The following is an 18,294-nucleotide window of genomic DNA, read 5'->3' on the forward strand; positions in this document are numbered from 1 at the left end:
AGGGCAGGCATGCCACTGGGCCCCTTGACCACCTCCGGCAGATCAGCAGTCTTATTACATCTTTGGGTTTCCATTCCTTCTAGGATATTAACTTGGTAATTCCTCATTATCCTGTTAGCTTCTTGTTACTTTTTAAAAGATGTATATATATATATATTTCATTCAGTTTTTTTCCCAAATTATTTTATTGAATGCAGAAAATGAGACCTTATTTTCAGGGGCTCATGTTATTTGAACATTCACCTTGAAACAAGTGACCATAACGTGAGAGACACCACACTGTAGTCTTGGTTACATCTCAGTGTGACACTGAGTACAAGGTGGCACACTGGTCAGGAAAACCAAGCAGTGTTGGTCAGAGGATTCTCCAAGAATCAGTATCTAGAGATGGTCTCCAAAGCCAGTTACCCGATTTTTGAACCCCAGCTCTGCCACTTACTAACAGTGTGACCTTAAGCAAATAACTATTCTGTGCCTCTGTTTTCTTGTCTAAAAAATGAAAATATGAATTGTACTTACCTGTGGTCGTGCTGATTAAATTTGTTAATAACTAAAGCTTTTAGAATATTGCCTGACTCATAGTAATCACCAGATAAAGTTTAGTTACTGTTATAACCATCTAGAAAGTTTGGAAATTGCTGATTTTTCAGAAGATGTTTATGTTGTTTTGACTTTTATTTTCAAAATTAGGGATTGCAAGTGGTGATGCCTTTTCATCAGCCATCTGTTCTCTATGGGCTTATTTCAAAATAACTAAAGTTGGTGTTTGCTAATTCCATGCCAGTGGTCAGGGAAGGAAGAGACGCTCCCCTGCTTGTCAGAGACCAGCTGCCTCCAAGTGGGTCTTGACAGTCAAGCCGCTGTCCCTCAGTGGGGAAGGTGGGGATTTGTCTTGTGGCTTGTGGCTCCTGCCTATAGAATAAGAATGTGCTCCGTTGGCATTTTGATTGTGAATTATGAGCACTGATGAAGATTTAAATTTAACCCTGCTGTGATTTTTATGAATGGACTATAGACCCCAGGGTATGGGAGCTTTCTTAATTAGAGAATGACACAGAAATTAACTGTCACAGAGTGGTTTTCTATCAGTCATTTGTTATTTTGTTTTTTAGGGTTTTGTTGTATTTTGTTTGTTTGATTGATTAATAGATAACTTCTCCCAGTTTTTTTCCTTGTTGCTTGTCTCTTGCCTGTTTTGTCATTGGTTCAGATTTTTACCTGGGAAAGTGAGAGATGACGGTAGTACTGATAATGATCACTTTAATTTATGTGGTACTTAGCAGTTTACAGATTTATTGTTGAGCATTCCTGTGAGGCAACAAGGTAGGTAATTTGCAAATGAAGAAAGTGGGACTTTCAGGTTAAGTAATTTGCCCAAGTCACAGAACAAGTGCGGCAAAACTAGTATTTAAATATAGGTTTCCTGATTCTAAATGTAGTATTTTTTCCAGTGCATCACTCAGGAGAATCTATTGAAAACAGGTTTAATAGGGAAAGCAATTGTACCTTGCAAAAATAAAGTTGTATTTTTGCTCATTTGGGTTACTAAAATAAAATTCTATTTCCAGAAGTTTTTTTAAACATGTTTTTCTTGGTCTCTTTCTTCAAGACATTTGGTTTGACTCCTAGGTGAGAAAGCAAGGCTTGGTGCTCTCACTGTCCCGTAAGGGGAGAAATGGTTGTGTGCTGATTGGGCGGGGGCAGTCAAGGAGGGCTTTATGGTTATTGCTTTGCAAATCTCTCTTTTTTAAAAAAAATAAATTTATTTATTTATTTATTTTTGGCTGCGTTGGGTCTTTGTTACTGCATGCAGGCTTTCTCTCTAGTTGCCGCCAGGTCAGCGGGGGCTACTCTTCATTGCGGTGCGCGGGTTTCTCATTGCCTTGGTTTCTCTTGTTGTGGAGCCGGGCTCTAGGTGTACGGGCTTTAGTAGTTGTAGCACGCTCATTCAGTAGTTGTGGCTCGCGGGTTCTAGAGCGCAGTTTCAGTAATTGCGGCGCACGGGTTTAGTTGCTCCACGGCATGTGGGATCTTCCCGGACCAGGGCTCAAACCCGTGTCCCCTGCATTGGCAGGCGGATTCTTAACCACTGCGCCACCAGGGAAATCCCATTTTGCAAATCTCTAGAGAAAGACAGCAAACAGTTGTCAGGAGTAGTTTCTTTTGTCTCTCAGTGCCTGTTATTTGTACACTTGGCACTCTCCTTGTTATGGTTCTGGCTTGCCCTTTTTTTTTTTTTTTTCCTTTTTGAAATGAAATGAGAACATAAAATACAGTCGAGAGCTAAAGCCATTCACGAAGATCCTACGCTACTGAAATGATCTGTCTTTTTATTTCTTTAAAATCCTCCAACTCCAGATCAATTTGCTGATTCTTGAGGCTCTTCTTGGAGACTTAAAGTTGACTCTTTCTCTTTAGTTTGGAGCTGGAGTTTAGAAGTTTGTTACATGTTTGAAACGATTCTTCCAGCTGTTTATAGGTGTGGAATTTTTGTGGGGTTTTTTGTTTTGTTTTTTGTTTCTCTCTTTTTAAGTGGGAAGCTCAGTAATCTTTAGAAGGACACTTAGCTTATACATGCATTTAACAGGAACCAAAGCGTTGTCTCTCAGTATTTTCAAGTTGTGGTGAGTTTGAGGCAATGGTGCAAGTTGTAGAGTGTGTCCACTTGGCTCACCTCAGCTCCTCCTAATTCCTGTGCTCTTTCACAGGAATCAGTCATCCAGACAGTATTCGTCCCATGCCTGCATCCCCAGCCATACGGAGAGGACCCCATAAACTGTAAAAAGGTCCACTGGCTTTTATCTGGAGTGGACTGCACCCATAGAGCTCAGTTCTGCCTTTGCTTCATTTGGCAGGTTGACCAGTGGTCTTGGTACCTCCAGTAAAATCAAGTCTTAATGCTTCAGTTGACTGCATTTCTCATCGCTTTACCCAGGAAGCTAAGAACACGTTAAAATCTGTTCATCCCATCCTGTATTTCCTTTCTAAGATTGCTGGGGCAGTGCTTTTGTTTTACAGTGTGTTGTTCGTTTGGCCTCAACTTCTGCTCATAAATTCAGACGTGGTCAGATGGTGCTAAAAGAGCTTTTTGCATTTTAAGCATGTCTGATTGACTAGCTGTCGTCTCTTCGTGTTTATGTGTATGTATAGTATCTTTTAATATTTTCACATTTCTTTGTGCTAAACTTAAAAAATACTTTTCTGCAAAGGTCAGAGCCTTTGGAAAAAGGTAACCAATTTTCAAAACTATTTAAGATGTCTTAAAAAAAAACCTTTTGATTTACACTATTTACATTTTTAAATAAGTTACGTGGTTTTTGTTCATCAGAAGTGGCGATCTGTAATGTTCAGCTTTTGTGGAAGAGGTGCAGAGAGGTGAGGCTGAAAGCGGGGAATGAGGGAGGGATCATAGAAACTCATTCTCAAGATTAACTTCCCTCACAGATGAAAGCTTTTGGTCTCCATCTGTTATCTTTGCTTTTGTCAGAAGGAGAATTTACATTGTCAACTTAATTCACCCAGCCTTTGAATGCTTGCTACATGTATGGCAGTAGGAGAGCCAAAGCACTAGCTGTTGGGGAAATAGAGGGTTTAATTACTCTCAGGTAATGTTGGTAAACTCCTCTAGGGAGGAGTTAGGGGAAAAGCAGAATTTGCACTAATCCTTGAAGGTGAATGGCATGTCAGCAAAGCTAACATTATTCAGGCAGAGGAACCAGCTAGAACAAAGGAAGGACTGCTGAGGTGTATGTGGGGGCACTGGGGAATGCACCGAACAAGAATAAGGACAGGAGAGGTTAAGGGCACATTCTTTTTAGACCTGGGTTTAAATCCCAGCATCTCTTCTTCACTGACTAGCTAACTAACCTTGTGAGAGTTACTTCAACTTTCTGAGCCTCAGTCTCTCCATCTGCAGAATGGCTAATAACTACATCATAGACTTGTTAACATTAAATGAGACTATAATATATTGCCTAGCACATAGTGTAAGGACTCAGTAAAAATAGCTGCAGTCATTAAATTTCTTTGCTTTTTAAATTTTATTTGTTTTAAAGTTAACATGTTCATTAAACCAGTTCCTGGAAGGTGACTGTCCCCTGCAGCCTCACTCCAAAGACAGCTGTTGTCAACAGTTTGATGAATGTCTCCTTTTTAATTTCATGTCTATACATCTTTTTTCTTTATATTTGTTTTGATTGCCATTGTTCCAGCTTTAGAGTGTTCGGGAGGCAGGGAAGAGGAACGCTGTATGGCGTTCCTAGAAGACAAGACTGAGTTGTCTGTGTGTTGTACTAATGATTAGGAGCCAGGGAAGGTTTTAGAGGTCAGGGAGTGACATGATCAGATCTGTTTTAGTAATAATGCTGAAATGTATTTAAATTGGGTTGTGGGGAAGCAAGTCTTTGTTTGGCTGTTAGAATGCCAGGCAGATGTCAAAGAGGTTTGTTACATGCTTTCAACCATGTAACCCTAGTTGGGGAAATGAGGCACTCAGCTGAGGTAGGGAAGTGAGGACTAGGCAGGGACCAGGCACTGGATAGTGGTGTGTGGACAAGAAATGCTGTAGCTCTTCAGGGAAGGCAGGATCACTGAGTGTTTCCTGAAGGCTTCAGTGAGGAGGTCAGATGTGAGCCAAGCCCTGAAGAATGACACAGATTTGGGAAACATTTTTGGGAGGGGCAAAGCACAAGTCAAGAGGTAGGAGTACAGGTATTGACACTTGGTCTGGATGGAATGGTGGACTTGACTTGGCCAGCAGTGAGCAGTGTGGTTGGAAAGGAGAATTGCCCGTGCCCTCGTCAGATCTGTTACATGCTCTGCCTTGTGGCACTGATCTGTTTGCAGTTTTCTCCTTTCCAGAGTGTAAGCTTTTTCAAAAGGGCAGAATAGTTTTAGTCATCCCTGTATTCCCAGGCCTGGTAAAGAGCCCAGCACATAGTAGGTGCTATTAAAAAAAAAAAATTGAACGACTGAATATTTGCTGTTTATGGAAATTATAGACTGGATATCCTGTTGTCCCCTCAAAGTCAGGATCTAAAAATCCTAATCTCATTTCTCTCCCCCTCCCCTTTTAATTCTGCCCTCAGCTGTGAGGCCTTAAACAGGTCACCCACCCCTGTGCTTCCACAGCACCGTGTGCTTACCTCTCCATCCCATAATCATTTGTGTACACCTGTTTGGAATCACACTGCACAACCCTCACCAGCACATCTGGAGTCCAGCATGTCACACTCCCTCAGCTCCGGGGATCCCACATTGCCTTTCTTCCTCAGTAGCTGTTTCTTCTCTTCACTCTCCTTTTCTGGCTTCTTTTCCTCTTTCCCAGCCTCTAAATGTTGGAGTGATTAAGGGATCAATCCTACACAAATCCCTAGACCAGTGGCTTTAAACCTTTTTTTGACCAAACTACACACCAACCTGGTATACGCACACTACATTCACTTATGCACCTAGACACTCATGCCTGAAGCAGAAGTTTCATAAGAAAGTTCTCATACTTCATCTTACTCTGAGCCATGGACTGTTATTTTCCATTCTGTTCTATTTCATTTTTTTTAAGTACCGTTCATGACCCACTAAATTGATTTCACAACCTTCAGTTTGAAAAACTGCTGTGGATGATCTCATCCACTCCTTTGGCTTTAAATACTATCTCTGTGCTGATGACCTTCCCGTTTATATCTCCATCCCCACCTTTCCCCTGAGATCCAGACATGCCAGCTGTCTACCTGACATCTCCACTTGGACGCCACTAGGAATCTCAAAGTTAACATGTCCAGCAAAGCACTGTTGGTTTCCTTCAGTCCCTCCCCCTGCCTGCCTTGTCCCTCTCCATAAACGGTGCAGTGGTCACAGTTGCTCAGTAAGGGACGGTGCTGGAGTATAAGCTCCCTGGACCTGGCGCTGCCGCCTGATGGGCTTTGAGGCCTTGGGCAGTTGCTGAACCTCTCTCTGCCTCACTGTCTTCATTTTAATAAAGTGCGGTTTTCAACTATACCTTCCTCCTGGGACTGTTGTGCAGACCGAATGGACTTCTAACTGTAAAGGACATAGAGCAGTGATTGGCACATGGCTGCTGCTGTTTGTCATCATTGTTGGGTCCCTCACATCCAGTTCTGATCCATTAGCAATTTCCATTAGCTCTGACTTCAAAATATATCCTCTCTTTGACCACACATCACCACCTCCAGCAACACCACATCCATCTCTGCGGCCAACATCTCTTACCCAGGCGACCAAAATAGCTTCGTAACTAACTCCCCGCTTCTGCCCTTGCACCTCCCAAAGTCTGTTTTTCAAAAAACAGCCAGAGTTGCCATTTGAGAATTGAAACCAGAGTATGCTGCTCTCTAGCTCAAAGCCTTCTAATAAAATCCAACATCCTTATGTGGCTTAAAAGGCCTTTCATCTGTACTTCTCAGACTTTCGCATGTATGTGACTCACTGTTGAGCATGTTAACATGCGGGTTCTGATTCTGTAGGTTCACGAGGCCTGAGACTCTACATCTCCAACAAGAACCCAGACGGCAGTGCTGCTGGTCTGCAGACCCCATGATAACAAGGCCTGTGTGCTCAGGGTCCTTTCCTCTGGCTGCGCCTCCCTCTGTTCTCCCTGCACTTTGGCCACGTCGGCCACTTTGTTGATCCTTTCACCAAGCCCTTTCCTGCCTCACCTCTGTGCTCCTTGCCACAGGTCTCTGCACAGCCTATCCCCTCACCTCCTTCCAGTCACACATCACCTCCTCAGGGAGGCTTGTCTTCCTGTGTAAACCATCCTGTTTAAATCCTACCCTTTCCCCTACACCCTTCTCTCTGTCCCCTTAGGCTCCCTTACTTCTCCCTAAGCATTTCTTAGTTCCTGGCGTGTATTTATTTGTAATTGTTTTGTCTTTATTTGCTGTTTTCATGGAAGGTTGGGACTTGAGACTTGTTCATAGCTGTATCTCCAGAACCTAGAATCAGTGCCTGGAACGTGATAATTTGCTCAAATGTGTATTGAAAGATGAATATACATATGTGTAAATGTTTCTCCTGTTAGACATGGGCCCCTTGAGGGAAGGCACCTTCCTTACTTCTTTTTGCATTTTAGGTGTTTAGCCTGAATCCTCATTCTGGTCCTCTCATACCCCTCCTCACCCTCATAACATCAGTCTTCAGTGATTGTTAAGCTACTGTTTGCCAGACCGTTCTGGGGGGCTTTCAATAACCTTTTTTGTCTCATAACCAAATTTTTTTATATAAGTAACACATGACTTTAGCCTTACTAAAAAAAAAAAAAATCAAACAAGTAAAAAGTTATTCCTCCCCTAGTTAATGTTTTGGTATGTATCCTTCTCAGCCATTTTCTAGACTTATTATTTTGAAATTTATCAGTAATAAAGGAAAAGATGGGACTTGCTTCCAGTATCAGGAGAAGTCTTCTTAGTGGAATAGTGCATTGTATCTTTCACCTTATCAAGGGCAAACTCCAGGGCAGTTCTGTTCTACAGTTGAAGAAACCGAAGCTTAAGAAGTGAGTAATGTGCTCAAGATCTCACTAACGGTATGATGCAAAACCAGTTCAGAATCTGACTGTGTCCGGGTTCAGAGTCCATGCATGCCCTTTCTGCTACATCATGCTGCCAGGAGCTGTGGGGACAGAGACAGGAGTGGTTGACTCACTGGAAGGACGCTCCCGAGGAAGGGATGTTGGAGCAGGTCTTCACAGAAGCGTCTGAGTTAATCAGATGGTAGAAGTGGACAGAGAACTAGCATTCTAGACATGGTAACAGCTTGGGCAAAGACCTGAGGTCTGAAGCACCTTTGGGGTATGGAGAGAAGTTCGGTGTCACTGGAGTAGGAGGTGTGAAATGAGGTCATGAAAAGCGGAGCTGGAAATTCTGTTGGTGTCAGAAGCTGAAGAATCTTAAATTCCATGCTGTGAACTCTGTGGTGTTTCCTCAGACCGGTTAAGTGGGAAACCAGAATCTTGTTTATTTGCAAAATGTGTCAAACAAACAGAAAAGCACAGAGTCTAATGGCACCTGTGTACCCATCACCCAGATTTAACAGATGTCACAGTTGGATCCTCCTGAGTACCTCCCTCCCTTCACTTAGAACCATATTCCCAAACACCAGGCCTTTTTCGTATGTATCATTTCTAAAATTTATCCATGTTCATACATACAGAGCTAGAGAACTAGTTTGGAATTCTTCCATTGTTAATTCATCTAATATAGTAAAAGGAATAAAAGCTTGATCCTACAAAATCACAAGTACCCCCTCAGGCTGGTTTGACATGTCTCCATTCGGCTGAAAGTATATCCTGGCTTTCTGGCACGGTTGAAGTTATTATAGGCTTATACCTTGTACTTTGCCCCTTGGAGGATCAGCCATTTTTCTAAGAAGCCTGGGTTCCATTTAGTGAGGAATGGCATTTATAAACTCAAAACTGAATGTCAGCTTGGTTCCCTAGGATTATTAGCGTTCTAAAATTACAATGCGTGTGTGTGTGTGTGTGTGTGTGTGTGTGTGTGTGTGTGTGTGTGTGTGTGTGTGTGTAATGTTTAGCTTTCTAATTCACCTGGAGTTTATTTTTATGGTTATCATGAGATGGGATCTAACACAATTATTTTTCTCGCTGAAAAATTCCAGAAATGTAGCATGTTATCCCAATACCCTTTAATTTATTTTAATTATAATTTAGAAAAAGTTATGATACATGGTAGGACAAATATCTTCTGACTTTTCAGTTTCCCAAATTTTCTTGACTAGCTTCACATGTTTTCTTTAATTGAGCTTTAGAATTCATTTATCAAAGCCTCACAGAGACAGTGGAGAGTCCTCTGGTTGAGGGGGTGATGGTGAGGAGACTTGAAGAATGAGGCTTCAGAGCTTGGGAGATGAGTTATGTTGAGCAAAGTAAGTAAATTGATTAAGCAAGTATGTAAGTATATATTGAGGATAATGGGAGCCAGGTGTCTTAACTATCTGAGGAGGGAATTACAAACATGGAAAGATGGAAGGTTGGAAAGATCCTTGAGGGTTTTGGGTTGGAATTGGAGGTGTCAGGATGAACGTGTGGTTCTTAAACGTATATACAACTGTAGATATAGAAGTACTTATAGGTGTGGGTGTTCGTGTACATGCATAATATTTTCTAGCTAGAAACAGTGACATCCCAATAGCAATGAACAATCCTAGCACTCAGATCCTTGTTTCTAAATATTATCCTCCTCTAAAATGAATCAAGTGTCCTTGGAGAAATGGCTAGTTCCAGGGGTGGGGGTGGGGAAAGTAAATGATGAGCCTAAAACATCTTGTGCCAGGAAGTAAGGGAATGCTCAAGGAATGGAACATGTCAAAAGGATACAGGGGCCAGTTTGAAGAGGTCTCCACTCGCCAAATGTGGATAGTTTGAGAATCAAATAGATGAATGAATACATGGGTGAGGAGGGAAAGTTCTGCCTGCTAATGATGGATAGAGAATCACCATTTGGCAACCATCCTAGAGGTGGTTGATTCACATGGGAGTCATCAATGAGTGGATGTTTGACAAAGAACAAGATGTTGGCATAATCTCAGGATTCTCCCATGAGATACTCAACCGGTTACAAAGGTAAAGTGGTAGCTTTACAGTGGAGAAGCCTGGCAGAGATGGGCTTGACCAGGTGAATGAGATTGACATCACCACCAGTGGAGGGATGGCTTGCCATCCATCCCTGATGTGATACACTGAAAAGAGCACAGCATCACGTCTCTGATACTACTGCCAAGATAGCGGGACCTGAGCCTGGACATGCAGGTTGAGGACCATGCTACAGAATGAAAGGGCTATGCTCTGTTAAGGACATGGAAGTCAGGAAAACATTGGGGAACTATTTCAGATTGGTGAGACACTGGTGAGACATGACAACTTGTATTCCTGGATGGGATCCTGGGCCAGAAAGGAAAAAGAAACGTTGTTGGGACAGTTAACAAAATTTGAATGGACTCCGTGGATTGGATTGGTGGTGTAGTGTGAATGTTGATTTCCTGGTGTGGAGGGTTTTATGCTGGTTATGCAGTTGAATGTTCCTTTTTTTGGAAATGTACACTGGACTATTTAGGGGTGATGGGGCTTCATGTCTTCAGCTTACTCTCAAAGAGGTCAGGAAGAAGCTAATTTTTATACAGGCTGTATAATATTTATACAGGCTGTATATAGTCATCCCTCAGTATCTGCAGGGGAGTGGTTCCAGGACCCCCTCAGACACCAAAATCTGTGGATGCTCAAGTCCCTTATATAAAATGGCATAGTATTTGCATATAAACTATGTACATCCTTCCATACATCATCTCTAGATTACTTACAATACCTAGTACAATGTAAATGCTACATTACATACACATAGTTACAAACTCAGTGTGAGTACTATATATTATAAATAGTTGCTAGGCAAGCAGCAGATTCAAGCTGTGCTTTTTGTAACTTTCTGGAATTTTTCCCCCCTAATATATTTGATCTGTGGTTGGTTGAATCTACAGATGCAGAGCCCATAGATAACAGAGGGTTGACTGTATAGGTAATGAATATGTATAGGTAGTGGAACAAATGATATGAAATATTAACTAAAAAGTAAAATGGTATTATCAGTTGGGGAACCTTGTCGCTTTCCTGTACATGTGAAATTATTTCAAAATAAATTATTTTTTAAGACCCTACTGAGATTTTGACCAGAATGTTATTAGTTTTATAAACTGATCTGTGGAGACTTGACCTCTTTATGATACTGTGTCTTTTCATCTAGATACGTTATGTGTTTCCCTGGTGGGTTGGTTTATTTTGTTTTGTTTTTGAGCTCTTCTTTGGAGTCCTTTGGTAAAGTTTATTTCGACATGTAGCTTTTGCCTACTCCTACTTTGGATTAGTCCTCTGGTATCTTTTAAATTTTGTTGCTGTTATAAAATGAAGCCATTTTTGCCTATAAGTGGCAACACTGATTGCTTTCTGTTATCCTTTTTGCCTGTGAAGGTTTAGAAATTATGTACTCATACAACCTTTAAGTGAGGAAAAAAAATTAATAACATCTCAGAAGCCCTCAGGCTCAACAGTTAGGAAAAAACCCACAGGGAGCCCCAGCTAGCTCCAGAGATACCACCAGCTCTACGCCTTTTCCAAAACTATTGGCCATCCTGCCCACAGTTGAGGTCATCTAGATTGATCTTGTGAATATGAGACAGGCAGCTATCTAATGGGAATGGGATTGAGCCCCTTTGGCCTGTCCAGGAGAAGTTTATGGCGTTTCCATGCAGTTACAGAAACATGTGGTGATAGGATGCTGTGGTCTCTTAGCTATTTGAGATTATGTCTAAAAATAGGGCTGCCCACTCTGGGGTGGAATTCAGCTGTTTTTAGGTCTAATTCTGAAAAATAGCTCAGAGAGCCGGTGTTTTCTGTGTACACACTCACTTGGGCACCACAGTGTATGTGTGGTGTTGGTGCCAGGTTTTCTAGAGCGAGGATTCCTGCCTGACATTGCCCATTTCTCCCCCACCTGCCCCTGGGCTTGTAGGGTCTCCTCTGCCTTCCTTTTTCCCTTCTCAGTCAGGAAAGTGCTTTGCTGTCAGCAGAACAAAGATATTTTTGAGATAGTGTGAGAGGTATATTTTTAAAATAAGGTTAATGAAATTTTAAGTGATTATTTTCTATGCAGGTATTAATGTCTATAGAAATGAAAATGAATCCACAATCCTGCCTCCCTGAATAATAGAAGGGTTTTCACTATTCCGTACTGTTTGGCCTTGGACCAAATGACTTCCAGATAGTTGTAACCATAGCACACATATGGTTACTTTTCTTCATCTTAGTATGTAAAACAGGCATTTCCTATGGTGCTAGAATCTTCACAGTTGTTTTCAATGAATATGTACTATTTCATTGAGTGAAAATACCATAATGTGTTTAATCATTTTCAAATGCTAAAAAGTTAGATTCTTGCCCATCTTTTCTGCTTATAGGTATCACTGGAGTGAATACGTTGGTACTGTGGTTTTTGCTTGATTGTTTTGAGATTTCCTTAGGATAGAAATCTAGTAAATATTGATAGAATTACTGGGTCAAAAGATGTTAATATTTTTATTACCAAATAGCTTTTCCAAAGGGTTGTAATAATTTATGCTGCTTTTGCTATTGTTTGTACCAGCTTCACCCCAACCTCACCAGGTGTCATATCATCTCTGCTTTTTTTCTTTTTTTAATTTAATAGCTATGAATTTGTGCTCCCACTTTTTGCCAGCAATGTATTTGATCGTGGTTGAAGGTGGATGTGTTTTATAGCTTGCATGGTTAATACAAAACAGATTTTGACCCTCAGAGCAAACTTCTTACATCTGTAGCACTCTGGTGGGTGTCTTTTCCTCTAGACGACAGACTTGCAAATTCTGAGTTGGTTCCTTAAGCTGCTTTCTGGGCTCCCAAGCCAGGGACAGGCCAGCACCATCAGCACATTATCTTACTCTTAAGGCCTAATTGTACTGAGACACCTGTCAGCCACCAAGAAGGGTCTAGGCTCTGTTCATCTGCAAATATGATATAGAATATGAAATATCAAATCAAAACCTTGAGCAAATCTTTTTGCCTGATCTACTTAGGAAGATTCCATGTTTGCACATACATAGAGCAAACAACATAGAACTACCCAGGTATAGAAAGTCAACTCAACTCTGGAAAATTTCAAGATTTCCTTCTAAAATAACTCCCAATCTGTCAAAGTCTTGCTGCTGTTTCATGGAAGGCTTCTGTCAGAAGTACAGGTTGGGTTCTGGGGTGGGCATTCCATATCCCACCTGTCTGTTTACTATGAATGTTTTGCTTGTTTAACTTCTCTGAGCCTCACTTTACAGAAAGGAGCACTAATACTTGTTAGAGCATGGTGAGGATTAAATACATTAATATTTATGTAAAGTGCCTGGTACAGTGTGTGGCTTGTGTTAGAGATGCAGGAAATAGGTGATAGCTACAGTTATTGTCTAAGTGTTAGGATTTTTTTTTTTTTTTTTTTCTGGCTGTGCTGCTAGGCATGTGGGATCTTTGTTCCCTGACCAGGGATCAAACCTGTGCCCCCTGCAGTGGAAGCGTGGAGTCTTAACCACTGGACCGCCAGGGAAGACCCAAAGTGTTAGGAATATTTAAAACCTGGATTTAAGTGCTCCTTGCTCAATTTGTGGTACAGTGAAAGAAGGGAAAGTGGGTTTTAGAACCAAAAGAATTTGAGTTATAGGATATCAGCTTCAGTTTATCCTAGAAGAGTGACTTTTGGCAAATTACATAATTTATCTGTTTTTTTTTTTCTCACCTGTAAGTTGAAATATATGTAAAACTACCCAGTGCCTGACACACAGAATAAATGGTAGCTATTATCATCAATAGTGCATACCTTTAGATAGTGGTTAAAGGCAAATGCACTTCACTAAGTTTGTTTTTACTAACAGAGAAAAGCTAACAAATGACCTGCTTCAAGGAAGACTTGTGGAAAAGGTCGCATTTCAGGAGCTCTTAAGATTCTGGGAACCATATGACCTGACTCAGTAGGAAGGAATTTGTGGACCTAGGGATGTTTCAGAGATGGCTTCAAGGTGAGGGCAGGACGATGGCCCAGAGCGGATGGAGCAGGTTTGATTGAGAGGGTGGAGATGAGCAGAAATTGGGTTGGGAAGATGCCAGAGGGCTTCAAGGCATGTGGGGAGGCAATGCTGTCAAAACAGCAGGTGAAGAAAAGCTGTTCCAGGTGATTGGTTCTGGGAAAGAGACCTTCTAGAGATGTTATTTTAGTCCAAGAAAGATGAGAATGGCAGTGACAAGGCTGGAGAGGTAAAGGGCAAATCCAAGAGGTGGAAAAGTCACAGGATTAGGTAACACCATAAATACAAAGAGTTCAAGGAAGAGATGAGTTTGAGGTTGTTCTCAAGCATCTTGCCTAGGGATGTCTAAGAGGTGATCGTGGTTCTCCTTGGGGATAGGAAGTTGGGTCAATTGAGGAAAGAACATTTTTGTCCTTGAGAATGAGTTGGTGACTGCCTAAAAATGTATTTTGTCATCTTTATGGAAATTAATCCAGCCACAAGTGACACTGCCTAGAGTCTTTACATGCAAAAGTGACTGTTCTGTCTCACCACCACCACCAAAAGAGGGCTGGAGGCCTTGTCATTAAAACCATTACCATATGGTTAGTAAGTCCTGCATACCTGACCCACCCCATCCCTGGCGGTCAGAGTCCCAACCAATTTTGAATCCTGGGCATTTCTTTCCTCCTTGCAGCTTGGCTGTGCATTTTGTCTGACATTTATAGGTGTTTTGTTGTGGGAGGATTTTTAGACCCTCTGGTATGTTGCATGAAATAGCAGTCTCTCCCTTCCCAAGTGATAATATTCTACTCTGAAATCCTAGGAATGAGAGAAGAACGATATTAGTCAGGGTCCTGGTGGGAAACAGATGGCACACTCAAACTGGGTAATTTAAGGAGCATTTAATTGTTTCATTCAGGCAAAAGGAAGCTTTCTATTCCAGGTATGAAGAGTTTTGATAGAGGAATTAAGGATTTACCCAACCATTGGAAGAACTGGGATTGGGAAGGTCAGGGAAGCTGCTACCGATCATCTCACACTGAAACACCACAGTGAGTGGTTCTTGTGAGCTCATGGGGAAGCCGCTTAGGAATCCACGTCTGCTGCAGCCACCTCCAGGAGTATTACCGTCTCCTTTTCTTCTGCCTTTCAAATCTTTCTTGTGCTCCTCTTTGTAAACTCTAACCCAGATTATGCTGGAAAAAGGGTTCTGAAAAGGTAGCTCCCAGGTTCTGGTCTGCAGAGGAGAACTTAGAAAGAGGGTGGTCACAATGCTGCTGAGTTGTCCACAGTGCAGAACTGGGACTATTTGCAAAGGGCGAGCAGGGACTGGGGACACCAGTAGAGAAAGTGGAGTCTCCTGGGCTAGCAGTAGCAGGAGGTGTTAGTATCCCTGGGCCTGGAAGGCAAGAGGAGGAAGCCATTCCTCGAGCCTGGAGACGGTGGCTGCTGAGGTTGCCCACCCGGGGCTTGGCCATTGGTGGGTCATCTCAGCCAGTCTCAGCCACTGCAGGGTGGGAGCCAGGAGGGTAAATTCCTCCTCCTCACCCTCCTCCTGCCTCTTCCAGGCAACTGGACCAGAAGCCAGAGGGGCAGTGGAGCCTCTTGACGGTCCCTATGGTGCCCCCTCCCAGAGACAGTAGGATGGAGGTGGGTGAGGAGTAAGGTTGGAGGGAAAGCAGAATAATCCACCAGACAAGGGCCATAACTATAAGTATTTGTGTTGTTAACATCTTGAAGAGTAAAGCATTTTTTCAAGGTAAGGGAGGACAATAAGCAGAAAATCAAAGGTTAAACCTGAATAAAAGAGGAAGCAGGTACTGGAAAAGATCTCTCAAGGAAACTGTCTTGAAGACAGTTTGGAAAACTTCGTGGAGAAGAGAATGGTTTGGGGAGTGGGATGATACCGGACACGAGGAGGAAGAAGGACAAAGAAGGCTAATGTTGGTTTTCTACAAGATGGCAAGGTCGTTGGCCCTGGGGTAGGGTGGAGAGTGCGGCTGCAGGGGGAAGCAGTGCTTGTAGTGAGGTCAGTGTGGACTCTGGATCATGAACCATGGAACACATAAGGCACTACGTTCTGGACTTCACCAGTGCGCCTCCATAGCCCTCCCGAAACCATTCGGAAGTTTAGGAAAATGGGAGAGAACCAGGAAGGGGAGAGTTGGGGAGGGAGGCGAGTTGGTAAACCTTTTTCATATTAGGTATAGAAATTCCTTATGGGTGACTTTGCTTCCTTTTAGAGTGTCATTTTTTCTTTACTGCATCTGTACTCATTCAAACGAGGAAATTCAGGCATTTGCCACTATTAATCATGAAGCTATAAAACTGATTACACTGATGCTCTGCTTTTCTTAAATGATGGGACAGTATTGGAATTATCTATTAGTAGCTTATTTTATACACTGCTGCTAAAATTAGTACTTTGGGTTTACATTTTCAATTGCTGGTATACTTGGTTTTCCTAATTGCTTTACTTGGAAATACTAAAAAATGAACTTGCACCCACTTTCTGGTGATCAGATACTTCATGTGTACCGAGAGTGTTTAACTTGACTAATACCCTGCAGGAGATACCTGGCTGTGGTTTTTTTTTTTTCTCTAGTCTTTTTTCATCTAGTCCATAAACCAGAACAATAACAATAGGGAAGAGGATGACATCATACAGGACAGGAAACCTCTGAGAAGGGCTGAGAGCACACCTCCGAAGGAACTGTACCTAAATCTGTCTCCCACTCTGGAGATGGGATTCTCTGAGGAGCCAGGCAGCCGGAGGCGGAGGCGGGAAGTGCTGATGTTACAGTGTTCTTTACTTCTTAGCAGCTCTTGCTGAGGAAAAATTTGGAGCAAGTGGCAACATTGTTTATATACTCATTTTTCAGAAGACTGATTTTATTTACAGAAGGATTAATTAAACAACATGTAAGATGTTTATTTATGGAGAGATGATCTCTCAAGGAAGGTTTTCATTAAACTGCCAGATTTAGTAGCTGCCTTTTATCATGTAGAGAAAGCCATTGGCATTAAGAGCTAGGGTAGGACACCACAAACAGGAAAAATACCTGTGTGGACAGAATTGGTCCTGACAGTCTTAGTTCCTAAGGTGCTTACTAATTTACCCTAAGTGGCTTAATTGGGAGGTCCTTGTGAGAGGGGAATAGAGAAGCACATAACTTCAAAGTATTGTTGGTGGGGTCATCCACTTTCAAGGCTGACCTCTGACAGGACAAGTGGCAGTTGTCACTGACTCATATTAGATCCTCTGGGTACTGTAGTGTTAAGAACGTGGCCTGAAGGTGCAGACTGCCAGGCCAGCCTTGTGAACTCTGTGCTTCAGTTTCCTCATCTGGAAGATGAGGATGCTGATTTTGTGAGGATTCAGTGAGTCAGTGCTTGTAAAGTGCTGGTACAGTATCAAGCACTACAGTAAGCACTCCAGTAGGAGTTATCTGTTGCCCAGCAGATGCAGTGGAACACAGAAAATAGCTGTCTGTTGCAAAGGCATTTTGAAGAGGATGAGAAGAGGTTTCCTTTAGATTCTGAGATTATTTGTACTTGAATGTTTAAAGGTGACTTTGGGTCATGTGATTATATAATCAAACTTAATATCCAAGTAGTAGACTCTTGTCTAGCTATTTAGACTTAAGATACTTCAGGAAGAAGTAGGTCAAGCTTTCAGAGTTTAGAGTTGCTGACCATCTTCAGCTGTGGTCCATGTTTAATTTCTGCAGTCTCCTCACAGCTCTCATATGGACTTAAGTGGGGTTTTTTCCCTCTGGAACTGGATAATTTTACAGGTAGGATCTCAGGCATCATCTAGCTCTGCTTTCAGATCAGTCATATTCTATTTTCTCTTCCTGCTCTTCTCTCATCTCACTGCCACACCACCACCTCTGAGTATGGAAGTTCTCGCCTGGTTCTCTGAGGCTTACTTCTTGTGCATTTACTGGTTTATAGAATGCCTGCTGTGTGCTCCTTACTGTTTTAATGACAGGAGGATTACAGCAAGGCACCAAGTCTCTGCCCTTGGAAGTTTACATTCTAGTGGGGGCTGGGGACAGATAGTATAGAAGTAGCGCATATGTACCTGTTGGGAATAAATACTGGGGAGGAAACAAGGCAGGGGAATCAGGAAGGCCCAGGTGAGGGTGTGGAGTTAGCTGTTTTTTAATAGGATGGCCAGGGGAAAGCCAAACTGGTTCCTGGAAGGAAGTAAAGGGGCAAGCCGTGTGCCTCTGGAGGAGGAGCATCGCCGGCAAGAGCAAAGTTCCTCTGTAGAAATGCTGGTGGCCCGGCCCAGAGGCAAGGAGACAGCAGAACTAGGGCAGAGAGTGGCAGAGGAGGACGTCAGAGAAGTTAGGAGGTAGGGGGTGGGCCTCCCAGACCAGCTTCACTTGGGATGAAATGGGGAGCCACTGCAGGGCTTGGAGATACGGAATCCAGCTTACCAACTCATCTTTTAAAAGAATCACTGACTTTCCTGCCCGCAACTTCTTTTTCAGCTCCCCTGAGAGGGAATTAAGAAAGTAGATTCATAAGCCATTGTAGGAAAACTTTGTCTTAACTTACCCTAGCCCATGTGTGTTTTGTAATTTCTTTTTTGAATAATTGATTCTAAAGTCATTTGGAGCAGTTTGACCTTGTCTTATTCATCTCTGACTCTGAGGAGACAGGCCCAGGCAAAAGGTGTAAAATAGAGAGCTAGTGGAA

At 42.4% G+C, this 18,294-nt stretch overlaps 1 protein-coding gene across 7 annotated transcripts in view; it reads left to right on the forward strand.

Annotated features, from left to right (window-relative positions):
* TCF20 (transcription factor 20) overlaps positions 1-18,294 on the forward strand; it is a 189,398-nt gene that overhangs the window by 116,655 nt on the left and 54,449 nt on the right. The gene's annotated exons all lie outside the window — the stretch shown is intronic.

The sequence above is a fragment of the Tursiops truncatus genome, chromosome 11 (assembly GCF_011762595.2).
Source record: "Tursiops truncatus isolate mTurTru1 chromosome 11, mTurTru1.mat.Y, whole genome shotgun sequence".
Lineage (NCBI taxonomy): Eukaryota > Metazoa > Chordata > Mammalia > Artiodactyla > Delphinidae > Tursiops > Tursiops truncatus.